The following is a 13333-nucleotide window of genomic DNA, read 5'->3' as shown; positions in this document are numbered from 1 at the left end:
TAACAACAAACAGATCATTGCTCAGCTGGGTGGCATTTGAATTAGTATCCTAAAAAACTCCCACTGTTTTGTTTCTAAAGCTGAGTCTCTTTCTTAAAACACCGTGAAAATTAGCATGACTGGAACGGTTAGACAACATTTTCCTAATTTCTCCAAACTAAAAGTACACACTATACGTAGCCATCTTCCTCTAGAATTGGCTGGGAGTGTTACTTATGCAGTTGTGTCTGACTCTTTGCAATCCCATGGACTGTAACCCACCAGGCTCCTCTGTCCATGGAATTCTCCAGACAAGAATACTGAAGTGGGTAGCCATGCCCTTCTCTAGGGGATCTTCCCAACCCAGAGACTGAACCTGGGTCTCCTGCATTGTAGGCAGATTCTTTACCATCTGAGCCACAAGGGAAGCCCTATTTTTTAGTTATACTAAAAATCCTGGAGAAATGCAGAAACTTTGCTAAAGAATATTTCCTGTTTTGAGCTCTTTCATGTTAGTGTAATCTCCCACTGTTAATCTTCACAGTATATCTGAACTCTTAATCTAACATTGTTCTGTGGCAATTCAAATAGAAAATAAATCCTTAGGACAAATTCTGTTAGTCTTTGTGAGACTGCAGCTCTAGCAGTAAACATAAAAATGCATCCTACAGTTTGAAATTAGGGACTAAGAAGGCCGAGTGCCAAAGAATTGATGTTTTCAAATTGTGATGCCAGAGAAAACTCCTGAGAGTCCCTTGGGCTGCAAGGAGACCAAAACAGCCAATGCTAAAGGAAATCAACCCCGAATATTCATTGGAAGGACTGATGCTGATGCTGAAGCTGAAGTTCCAATACTCTGGCCACCTGATGCAAAGAGGCTGACCTATTGGAAAAGATCTTGATGCTAGGAAAGACTGAGAGTAAGAGAAGAAGTGGCTGGCAGAGGATGAGATGGTTAGATAGCATCACCAACTCTGTGGTCATGAATGTGAGAAAACTGCGAAATGTAGTGAAGGGCACGGAAGCCTGGTATGCTGTAGTCCATGGGGTCACAAAGAGTTGGACACGGCTGAGGCACTGAACAGCAACAACATGTGTTATGCATATACATATATGAATGGATGGATAGACTCTAAATTGCCAAACACGAATATATTACTGGAGAGTGCACCCACCTTGAGATTATCAGCTAGTCCTTAAAATTACTTTAAATCTATTGAGCTACAAAAATACTGGAATAGGAATAATTTACATAGTTCTCCCCATTTAATTTCAAGAGGGTTCAGCAAATTTTGAGGTTTGTTGCAAGACTCACTCAGCACACACATATGTGTGAGCACATTTGGGGACTATTTAATATATGCCATTATTTGAAATTACAGATAGCTCAGTTAATAAAAATGCAAAATCTGCTGTTCTCTTTGTCTTTTAAAAATTATTTCCATGTGTTGTAATTTAGCATGGTGCAATTTGTTTGGAAAATTAAAGTAATAAAACCTTAGTTTGCTGTGTGTCTGAATGGTGGCAATGATTGTCTCAGTGGGTGGCTGCAAATGTGGGGAGAAGTCATTGTCAAGATATGCAGACAGAATAAATACTATTTACTAAGGGCTAATGTATAACAACTAATAATAGACATATTGTTGCATGAAAAATTGCCTCCCTAGGAGAGCTTCAACAGTTAGCGTCAGTGCAGTTTGCATGCATATGCTTTTCCCTCTAAACCATTAAAATAACCTTCCGGAGAAAAGAATCCAGAGCAGCCGTCTCTTTGTTATCTTTTTATGTCATGCTATCTGGGGTTATGTGGTAGACTATGAAGTTAGTAGTAATTAATAATGATTATGATTGTTGGATATTAATATTTTAGAAGCATGAAAATGATTATTGTAATCATAGGAAGCCACCATGAATACATGTAATTGTGATAATGCTGGCTATCATTTTAGTAATTTAGAAAATTAGTCCATAAAAAACGATCAGTGAGGGACAATTCAGAATGAGTGTGTGAATATGTATGTAAGAGGAAAATCATTACAGGGCAAAGCTAATCAGCTGACAAGAAATTTTCCAGAACTGTTCATTCTCAAACTTTCTTTCAGTACAGAAATTTGAATTTTCCCAATGTATGATCCCTTAAAAAGCACAATATTTTTGAAAAAATGCTTTGGATCTATAAAGTTCTAATTACAAAGCACAGAAATTATATCCTTAGTCAAAAGGATCTAACGTATTGAGATTTTAAAATATCAGCATGGATCAAAGACAAAGATGTACTGCTCTAAGTGGATCCCATAAATCTTTTTTTCTGTGAGTAATTCTTTCAAAACTTCAAATGAGCTTGTCTTTGCTTTGAAAGAATCTTGTCAAAACTGGTTATTTGGTCCTTTTGAATGGTGAGTACGTGAAAGTGCTGGACACCTCTAATAAGCAATTTATGTTGAATTTTTCAATTAATACCACAATAACCCTATGAGATCAGTAATATTACTATACCCATTTTACCAAAGGAGAGAGACAAAGAGATGTTGAGTAACTTGTCCAACGATGCACAGTTGGCAAGTAGCAAAACTGCTATCAAACTCAGGAAGACTCCAGAATTCCCAAGCCTAAGGCCACTTCTCTATATTACTGTGCATGGAATTTAAACACTACATAGTCAGGGAAGGATATATGAGTTTTATAGTTTTCTTTGTCTTTTTTTAATGGGTGGGGTGTGCGGTTATTTTTATTTATTTATTTTTGGCCATGTCACGGGACACGAAATCTTGGTTTTGCATGTCCCCTGCAATAGAGGCAAGAAGTCTTAACCTCTGGAACACCCGGGAAGTCCCAATTTTATATTTTTCAGCTCTTCCTTCTGCAAAGGCCATACATAGATAGTGTCCCAGATTACAGGGCTGGTTCAGATTAAGATACACAATGGATATGACATGAGAATAAGATTTAAAATATTATATTGGAAGATGATTAAGGATTAGTAGCATGATATTTGTAACATCTATTTCTGCTTTATTGACTATGCCAAAGCCTTCGACTGTGTGGATCACAATAAACTGTGGAAAATTCTGAAGGAGATGGGAATACCAGACCACCTGACCTGCCTCTTGAGAAATCTGTATGCAGGTCAGGAAGCAACAGTTAGATCTGGACATGGAAAAACAGACTGGTTCCAAATAGGAAAAGGAGTACATCAAGGCTGTATATTGTCACCCTGCTTATTTAACTTATATGCAGAGTACATCATGAGAAACGCTGGGCTGGAAGAAGCACAAGCTGGAATTAAGATCGCCGGGAGAATTATCAATAACCTCAGATATGCAGATGACACCACCCTTATGGCAGAGAATGAAGAGGAACTAAAAAGCCTCTTGATGAAAGTGAAAGAGGAGAGTGAAAAAGTCGGCTTAAAGTTCAACATTCAGAACACTAAGATCATGGCATCTGGTCCCATCACCTCATGGGAAATAGATGGGGAGACAGTGGAAACAGCGTCAGACTTTATTTTTGGGGGCTCCAAAATCACTGCAGATGGTGACTGCAGCCATGAAATTAAAAGATACTTACTCCTTGGAAGAAAAGTTATGACCAACCTAGACAGCATATTAAAAAGCAGAGACATTACTTTGCCAACAAAGGTCCATCTGGTCAAGGCTATGGTTTTTCCAGTGGTCATGTATGGATGTGAGAGTTGGACTGTGAAGAAAGCTGAGCGCTGAAGAATTGATGCTTTTGAACTGTGGTGTTGGAGAAGACTCCTGAGAGTCCCTTGGACTGCAAGGAGATCCAACCAGTCCATCCTGAAGGAGATCAGTGCTGGGTGTTCATTGTAAGGACTGATGCTGAAGCTGAAACTCCAATACTTTGGCCACCTCATGCGAAGAGCTGACTCATTGGAAAAGACCCTGATGCTGGGAGGGATTGGGGGCAGGAGGAGAAGGGGATGACAGAGGATGAGATGGCTGGATAGCATCTCCGACTCGATGGGCATGAGTTTGAGTAAACTCCGGGAGTTGGTGATGGACAGGGAGGCGTGGCGTGCTGTGATTCATGGGGTCGCAAAGATTCGGATATGACTGAGCGACTGAACTGAACTGAACTGATTTGTAACATACACAAAATCTGACAGGTTAAAATTAAGAATCCAAGACAGAAGCCAAGAGCTAGAAGAACAGAGGTATGTGTGAGCAAGATGCAACATGAGACCAGGTGAGGGAGGTTCAGAATGATTATGTATGACAGGGGCTAGTGTGAGCGAGGAGCTTACTTATGAAGTGTACTCTTTAGGTGATACATAGGTGCATTAATAGCAGTGCATAGTAAAACAACAGGTAGTTAAATACATGGTTAAACATTGGAATTTGTTTCTCATTATTGACATGTATTCAAAAGTTATCCCTGATATTATATATATATCTATATCTATATATATATGTATCAGATGCTTAAATTTAAAGCACAAAACCTATGATTGTATAATTAAATACTATGAATACTAGAAAAGCAGGACTTATCAGTGAATTCATGTGTGTTATCAGTGGACAGCTCATAGAAATCTGCAAAATCCTAAATAAATCAGAAAAATATAATTTTTTACTTGTATTCTTTTTACCTTTAGTGTACTTTTGTTATCGGAAAAAAACTGCATATTCTTGTTTTAGATAATCTATTTATCTTCTGCATTCTTCTTCACAATTATTTCCTTACATGAATGTTATCTTCCTTCCTCACAGAATATCTTGGTCCCTGCTGTTTCCAGTGTCCAGATCAAGTTAATACTTTTCAGGAGAATATTCCCTTGATTATCCCAATGCAGACTAACCACTGTTTCATGTGAATTTTAAAAGTGACACCAACTTGAAACTTAAAAAATTAAATTTTTGCATAATTTACCTCTTCAACTGAATTGTAGGTCTTTAAGGATTAGAACTTATTAGATTTCTTTCTTTGTATACATATATATATACTGATTGAGGTAAACTTCATCGAATTACTTTAATCTGCTATCATTCACCATATACCAGTGTTTAGATGCTTAGATTAGAAGGAATAAAGAAGTAATCATTGAACAAATACATGGTCCTTTCCTCAACCATGTCATCATTTGTTGGAAGGAGTGTATCAGTATATGCTAAGTTTTGCTGCCACAACAAATGACTACCAAATTCTAGCTTCTTACAAATAAAAAGTTTGTATATCTCACACAGTACACACCCATTGACATTTAGCTAGTCTCTGCTTCATAATCTGCACTCCAGGATCCAAACTGACAAACAATCTGGTCACGACACAGAGGTAAAGGAAATAGCAAACCATGTTCTGGCTTTAAAGCTTCTCCCCAAAATCACACACAAAACTCACTCCCACATCTTTTTGGCAAAAACGCTAATTACATTTGTGCTGCTACATTCTACAAAGGTGGAATATATCTTCTCGGAGTGGGGATGGGTAACTCAGGAGAGAATGTTTAGTGAATTGTAGTACAAGTTACCTCATGGTGGAAGACATAACACATTAATGATAACCGTTGTCAGAGAGGTTATCTATTTTGCTTTCTGGAAGCTTCCCACAGTAGAGATTGTCAAATCACCTGCTATCAGCATTGGAAAAAATGTTAAAAGTCATCTAATTCAACAATCTATTCAAGGCAATCAATAACCGCATGTTGATGGAGATTAAATAAATGTAGAAGTCAATAAATACGTGGTAATACCACAGAATCATTTTACCAGGGAAGATAAATTTTTGTGACTATAAGAAAAAAATATGTGAATGAATAATCTACTCCAGGAAGTTATTTCAGAATTCTACACACAATATGTATAGATAATGGCATTGTGAACTTTTCTACCCCACATCTTATTGGATCTATGTTTAGATCTGATATTTCTTTACAAAAGCACAGATGATAATTTAATAATTCTGCCAACACATAAAAGCTCATGTAACTGACTTTTAAGGGAATTACTTGTACCTTTCTTATGCTAAAATTCATCTATCTTTCAAAGAACAGAGTGAAATCTGAGAATCTATTTTTACTATTTTTCTATTTTATTTAAATCTTACTACCATCCATTTTATATAATAAAACAAGCTGTGCTTTTTGTATAATATATTACTCATCTGTAATCTGTTCATATGAAATTAGTGGATCTTTCCTATTAATTGACTAATAGTTTGTCCATGTAATATAATATGACAAGTTTCAATGTGCATAGTACTTATTTTAATGTAAAAAATTTCATCCAAGTATAGTCCAAGTTCAATGTGATAATAAAAACTGCAATGATATAAATTTCACTTAGATTTTCCTATAGAAATAATGCAATTGCTGTTTAACCCTAAGAGTAATTAACTGTGGATAGAAAGTACAATCTGGTAAATAATGTTTTCTTTTTTTTTTTCTAATTTTCAAAGAACAAATCAGTGCATGCACAGAAGATGGGTGGGTCCTTTTCTAGCTATGAAAGATAAGATGGTAGAATTGGATGATAGACCCCAAGCTTCTGCTATGCATTATAGATGCACATTTAAGGTTTGGCCCAGCTACAATATTAGTCTTCAGTAAGGGTGGTGCTCACCCAACATATGAGGGCCTCCTGAGACGGAGGTCAAGGCTGTCCGTGTCCTACTTCCATGGCCAAAAGACTTGGCTGTCAGTCATAATAATAATGCTACTTAAAACTATTAGAACCATTGGGACAAGTTCATTTGAGAACAGTCTGTTTTCCATTTCTGCTAATTACCTGTAAATTGCCATGGAATGTGATAGAAATGGGAGATTACATGATTTCTTAGATCTTCTTTCTGAGAGTTTCTATAAAATAATCTCTTTCTATTCACTATGATGAGAAAAGGCATGGCTATAAATCCTCCTAAAAATATATTGCCAACATAAATTTATCTACATAAAAAAGATAAGTTATGGCCACACTAGATTTATCTCCAAAATTAACATAATTATAATATTCAAACATCAGTCAATATAATTAATTGGTAATAGAATGAAGCAGATATAATCATAAGATCATTTAAAGAGTTATAGAAAAAAACAGTTGATTCATTAATTTATGATAAAAGGTATCAGTAAATAAGATAAGAAATTTAATTTAATAAATAAAGTTAACAAAAATTCTGTAGCAAATATTATCCCCATGGTAAAATGCTGATAGTTTTCACTTTGAGATGAAAATATAAAGATGCATGATATTATTACCTGTCTTCAAATTTATATATAATCAATCTCAGTTCAAAAAGTCAAGGAAAAAATAAAATGCAAAAATAAATTGAAATGGAAGAAAAAAGTGTTATTATTTGTAGTCCGTAGTTACCATGACTGTCTATTTAATAAACCCATAAAGTTCTATAGCAAATTAGTAAGGGCAATGATCAATAAGAAAACAAACAAGCAATAAACAACTGTATTTCTATATACCAGCTAAAGAAAACAAAATTTCTAGGAATAAACCAGTATGAGTAAGACTTCAGTACAAAATCTTTAAGGTGTTGTTAAGAAAAATCAAAGACAGAGAAAATAATGAAATATACCATATTTATGCTTGGAAAACAGTGTTTTAAATATGCCAATTATACTCAAATATATAAAATACAATCACAATCAAAATCCCAGAAGTTTGGAAGAAAAATGATGATCTAATTCTAAAATTTATATAGAAATGCAAAAGCCAAAGAGGTCAAGACATTCTAAAAGATGGGCCAAGTGGAAGCACTTGTTCTGCCAGATATTATAAAACTACAATAATTAAGTTAAGACAGCACATAATTAGGCAAGAGATGGATACATAGACCAATAATAATAAAGAACTGTGAAAGGACTCATGCATCAAACTACTTTTTTTCTATATGAAAAGGCTCAATGAAGTTAGATTTCTAAAATATATTGATGCTGATTTAGGTGTAGGTGGTGGTGTTTAGTTGCTAAGTTGTGTCTGACAGTTTTGCAACCCCAGGGACTGTTGCCCGCCAAGCTCCTCTGTCCATGGGATTTCCCAGGCATGGACACTAGAGGAGGTTGCCATTTCCTTCTCCAGGGGATCTTCCTGACCCACAGATCAAACCCATGTCTCTTGCATTGACAGGTGGATTATTTACCACCAAGCACCAGGGAAGCGCAGGTATAGGTGAAAATATGTCTAAAAGATGGGGGGGAGGGAGAAGGTGGGATGATGTGAGACGGTAGTATTGAAACATATATGTTACCATATATAAAGTGGATAGCCAGTGGGAATTTGCTATGTGATGCAGGGAACCAAAGCTGGTGCTCAGTGATAACCTTGAGGATGGGGTGGAGAGGGAGATGGGGGTAGATTTAAGAGGGAGAGGACATATGTATACTTACGGCTGATTTATGTTGATGAATGGCAGAAGCCATCACAATATTGTGTAGTAATTTTCTTCCAATTAAATATAAAACTTTTTTTAAAGATATGGAAAAAAATAGTTAAAATCTGGGAGAAGTCTCTCCTAAGATTATTTCTTGTCTCTTTACATTCTGGCTTCTTTTGAGGAAAACCTACACTGCAAATTATACAGAATGGATTATGGCTGGGTTTATAATTCAAAACGAAAACAAAAACCCTGATGTAGAGCTTTTGTCAGAAAATTCATACCTACTCATATTCATTCATATTACTTTGGCAGGTCAAAATTTTGGACAATAAATCTGCAATTATATACTATAAATTAAGTTTATGGTGTTACTGTTTTTTTCTGCTTTATTGTTATTTTTTATTAGCTAACCTCCAGCACTGAATGTAAGGTATCAAAATGTTTCTTCTTATCATGTGTTTTAATGCTTATAATAAAGAAAAGTTTACAAAGAACAAATTTAGCAGGTTTCTTTGGGGACATCAACAATTTTGTACTTTGACTTTGGACTGCATATTAAGCATAAGAAATTATATTTCTTCCAGGACAGGAAAACTGGTGTGGAGAAAAATATTTCCTTTGAGTTCAGTTCAATTTAGTCCCTTAGTTGTGTTCAACTCTGCAACCCCATGGACTGCAATATGCCAGGCTTCCCTGTCCATCACCAACTCTTGGAGCTTACTCAAACTCATGTCCATTGAGTTGGTGAGTGATAGTTTTTAATAAGATATGGGTAAGATGTGATTTAACTTTCAATAAAACAAAACAGTACTTTCTTGTAACTAAGAACTCTAAACACACATACTTAAAGCGTCAACTAATAAGAATTGCTATTACAAAACCATTTTACTTCTCAAAAAATAGCATAATCTCATGCTTCCTTTAAAGCACAGTCCCACTGCCTCCTTATATTTTATCTTATTTAGTTATATCCTCTGTTAATTAAGAAACGATTTTTTTAAATAATTTTTTTTCTAATGTCTTAAGAAGTTACTTTTCTTAAAAATATTGAGGAATTATTTTTACCAGATGGATCTCATTTTTTCTCAATACTTTTTAAATGAAATAAAATTTATTCTATATTTTATCAAAATAATGTAGGTATATTGTGTACATATATAACTTGAAAAATTAAAATGTGCAGAAGAATATATTACGCCTGGTTCTATGACTCAAAGGGAGAAGGAAATGGCAACTCGCTCCAGTCCTCTTGCCTGGAGAATCCCATGGACAGGGGAGCCTGGTGGGCTACAGCCCATGGGGTCGCAAAGAGTCAGACACAAGTGAGTGACTTACTTCACTCACTTCACACTTTATCACTGGAGAAGGAAATGGCAACCCACTCCAGTGTTCTTACCTGGAGAATCCCATGGACAGAGGAGCCTGGCTGGCCATGGTCCCTGGGGTCGCAGAGGGTTGGATATGACTGAAGTGACTAAGCACTCACGCATGGCTCAAACACAACCACTTAATACTTGCTGCAAATAATTTTAATGTGTTATTTTTACATACATTTTAAAATTTAACAACCTCTGTCATTCATGTGACATTTTATCATAAATGGTTTACTTATAAATTTAAACAGAAAAAGATAATTTTACCTTTAATATTTCAAAATAAGTTTAGTCTAGGAGAGCTTAAAATAAGTTTGTGTATTGAAATATAAAGATATTTGTGATTTGAAATATTTAAGCACAGTGTCACCTTGAAAATGAGAAACTACTGTAAAATGAGAAATTTTTCTACCAAAGATTAAAGCCTTCTTGATTGAAAAATTAATCTGTATCCTTTTCAATCTTGATTAGAAAGTTATGCTTCTTCTGAACAACTCCTGGCATAGAGAATATGAACATATTACATACGTTTTGTCAGTTGAATGCTCCACCACTTATGGCAAAAGCCATAAACACGAGGACAGTTTAAGGTTTATTCCAGTGGAGAAATCTAGCATATTTGGTCAAGATTGATGGTGGTAGTGGAACTGGGAGTCTAAACACAAGTGTCTGACATGAGTAAAACCAGCTAAACAGTCTAACTAGCACTGACACTCTCTGGGGGTAGTAAGTCTAAGTTTTTGGCTCACTGGAGTCATTTTCCCCAAAGTCATTTCCTTAGCTCTGTTACACAGTTATTTTTGTTAAATCTGTGAGCTACCCCATTATAAATATTTTTATACTGAATTTAATCAGCTTTAGTTTCTGCTTTGGAACCAGGAACCCTGACTGGTAAAGGCACTAAAGTTAGACTCTTCCACTGACAAGTGCTCCTCAAACTGACAAAATAAATAAGCAATCTTCAACTTGAAATAGTTATTCTCTGGCAACTAAATGTCTTATTTCTCTTTATAAATGATAAAATAATCTCTAGGATGGCTTCAATCTGTGTTTTAAAATGTTTAAATTACATTTAAATGTAATTTAAATGTGTGAGTAGGAAAATGATTACAGTTGATATAACAACTAAGCTTCATTCCTCCCCATACCTCCTAAGTTATGAAAAATTACTATTACATTTGGACTTTCCAAAACAACCATTTTAACTGTACTAATGTCAAATTGTATATCTCTTTATTACCTTCACCAATGTTTTTATTTAATTAACCTGATACATACAACCATTATCTAATCATGTTTTACAAATTAAGGGTGTCATGTGTTTTGAATCTTGTAAAGATTATTTTTGTTGTTCCTTATTTGTGGCTTATCATGGTCTAAGACCATTACTAGTTATCTTTCAATTAGATCTTTGACATTGAGAAAAGTATTTAATTTCTCTGTGCTGATATTATCAAGGTAAAATCATGATGATACTTTTAATCTAACTCATTAGGAATTCATCTATCATACAAATAGTCCTTAGATCTATAGGGAAAGAAAGGATAAATAATACTTAGATTAGGTCTCAAAAGATTTAAAAGAGATGGTCGAAAAAGTTAAGATGAAAGGCATGTAAACACATGCTTTTATAGCGCTCCTAAATAAAGCAAACTTCCTAGAGGAAGTGTTATTTGAGCTGGGCTTCAAAGGGTAAGATTTAAATAGTTAGAGACAGAAACAGGGTGTTCTTAGAATTGGGGATTACATTTAAAAGGTGACGATAAGAAGAGAAAACATTTTATGAGCTGTATAGTGTTTGCAAAAGGATATAACAAATATAGCTTAAAGAAATTGAAAAGAGAAAAAATAACACTTGATATTCCACTAACCAAATATATCCAGTTAATAGTTAAGAGTCTTCATCTCTCAGAGCATTTGTTTTACATAATTAGAATTACATGATAACTGGTATTTATTAAACTTTTTTTCAGCAATATATCATGGATTTTATAACACCAATAAATATATATCTGTTATCAAAACTTCAATAACTGCATAGTTTTCAATTTTAAGTGTGGATAAGTGGTCATATATGGATGTGAGAGTTGGACTGAAGAAAGCTGAGCACGGAAGAATTGATGATTTTGAACTGTGGTGTTGGAGAAGACTCCTGAGAGTCCCTTGGACTGTAAGGAGATCCAACCAGTCCATCCTAAAGGAGATCAGTCCCAGGTGTTCAATTGTTGGAAAAGACCCTGATGCTGGGAGTGATTGGGGGCAGGAGGCGAAGGGGACAACAGAGGATGAGATGGCTGGATGGCATCACCGACTCGATGGACATGAGTTTGAGTAAACTCTGGTAGTTTGGTGATGGACAGGGAGGCCTGGCATGCTGTGATTCATGCGGTCGCAAAGAGTTGGACACGACTGAGTGACTGAACTGAACTGAACTGAACTGAATACTGGTTTGCCAGTCCTTTTTGGTTTCCAATTAATTAATATTAAAAATGCTGCTATGATGAAACCTTGGCATATCTTTTATCTTTCTAAATACTAGTTCCTAAATTTAATTAGAAGTTGGAATGCTACAATATACATAGTACACATTTTGTTTCATATTACCAAATTGTCTAATAATAAAGGCCTTTAGAATGGACAATTTCACCAAAAATGAATGAAAGAATACCTTGAAGGGCAGTTGATACTTCGAAGAAAAATTTGTACCATGTTTTGTAAGCTCTGGCTTAAGGACAAGTTATGAGGGTGGTGTATGGTGACTGAAGTTCCAAAGAAATTTTGCTATATTTCTGGCCTGAGAAACCATAGGACAAAGAACAGGGAAGCCATAGTCACCAGAGAGTGTGGGTCAATGCTGGGCATAAAACAGCCAGAATAGGAGCGTCCGTGTGAAGTCAACCAACTCTAGTTTAATCCTGAACTAGACATATTCAGAGCACAATCAGAGGGATTCAGCTAAAGACAAAAGACCTAAACCAAGTTTGACGCTGATCCTCTAAACATCAGTTTCACAATGTGCATACAGAGGAGGCTGGTGGGCTACAGTCCATGGGGTCACCAAGAGTCAGACATGACTCAGCGACTAAGCACAGCACAAGTTAATTACCTAGCAAAATAAAGACAGAAGTAACCTTCAGAAAAATACAGTGGAATGCAAAGTTTTAACAACATCATGCTCAGAATCCAGTTTCTTCAAATATGAAGAAGGGAAATGTGGCTCATTATTTTTTTCTTGTTGTTCCCTGACTAGGGATTGAACCCAGACCCTTGGCAGTGAGAGTGCAGAGTCCTAACTACTGGACCATCAGGGAATTTCCTGACTCATTTTAAATATCAAATATAATCAAAAGAAGGAGACACCAGGCGTGTACCCATATGTTGGATAAAGTCTTTATCATACAAGGACTTTAAAAGACCATTTATAACTAAGGAAAGTAAAATAAGTTTGGAATGAATGCAAAAGTCGTAAATTTGAGCAGAAAAATAAAAGGTTCATCAGATGGACTTAAAAGCAGAATGAAGATAACAAAAGAAAAAAAAAATCAGTGAAATTAAAAAAGAATCAATGGAGACTATAAAATCTGAACAACAGGGAAAAAATTAAAATAGACTGTTTATAATAGCCAGGACAT

General features: G+C 35.3%; 1 non-coding gene across 1 annotated transcript; it reads right to left on the bottom strand.

The window, feature by feature from the left end:
* Positions 1-12939: 12939 nt before the first annotated feature.
* Positions 12940-13012, bottom strand: TRNAE-CUC. Its single transcript has one exon. It is a non-coding gene; the product is annotated as a tRNA-Glu (tRNA).
* Positions 13013-13333: the final 321 nt, after the last annotated feature.

The sequence above is a fragment of the Cervus elaphus genome, chromosome 3 (assembly GCF_910594005.1).
Source record: "Cervus elaphus chromosome 3, mCerEla1.1, whole genome shotgun sequence".
NCBI classification, from domain to species: Eukaryota; Metazoa; Chordata; class Mammalia; order Artiodactyla; family Cervidae; genus Cervus; species Cervus elaphus.
Note: the sequence above shows the minus strand (reverse complement) of the source record. Positions and strands in the feature narration are given on the sequence as shown.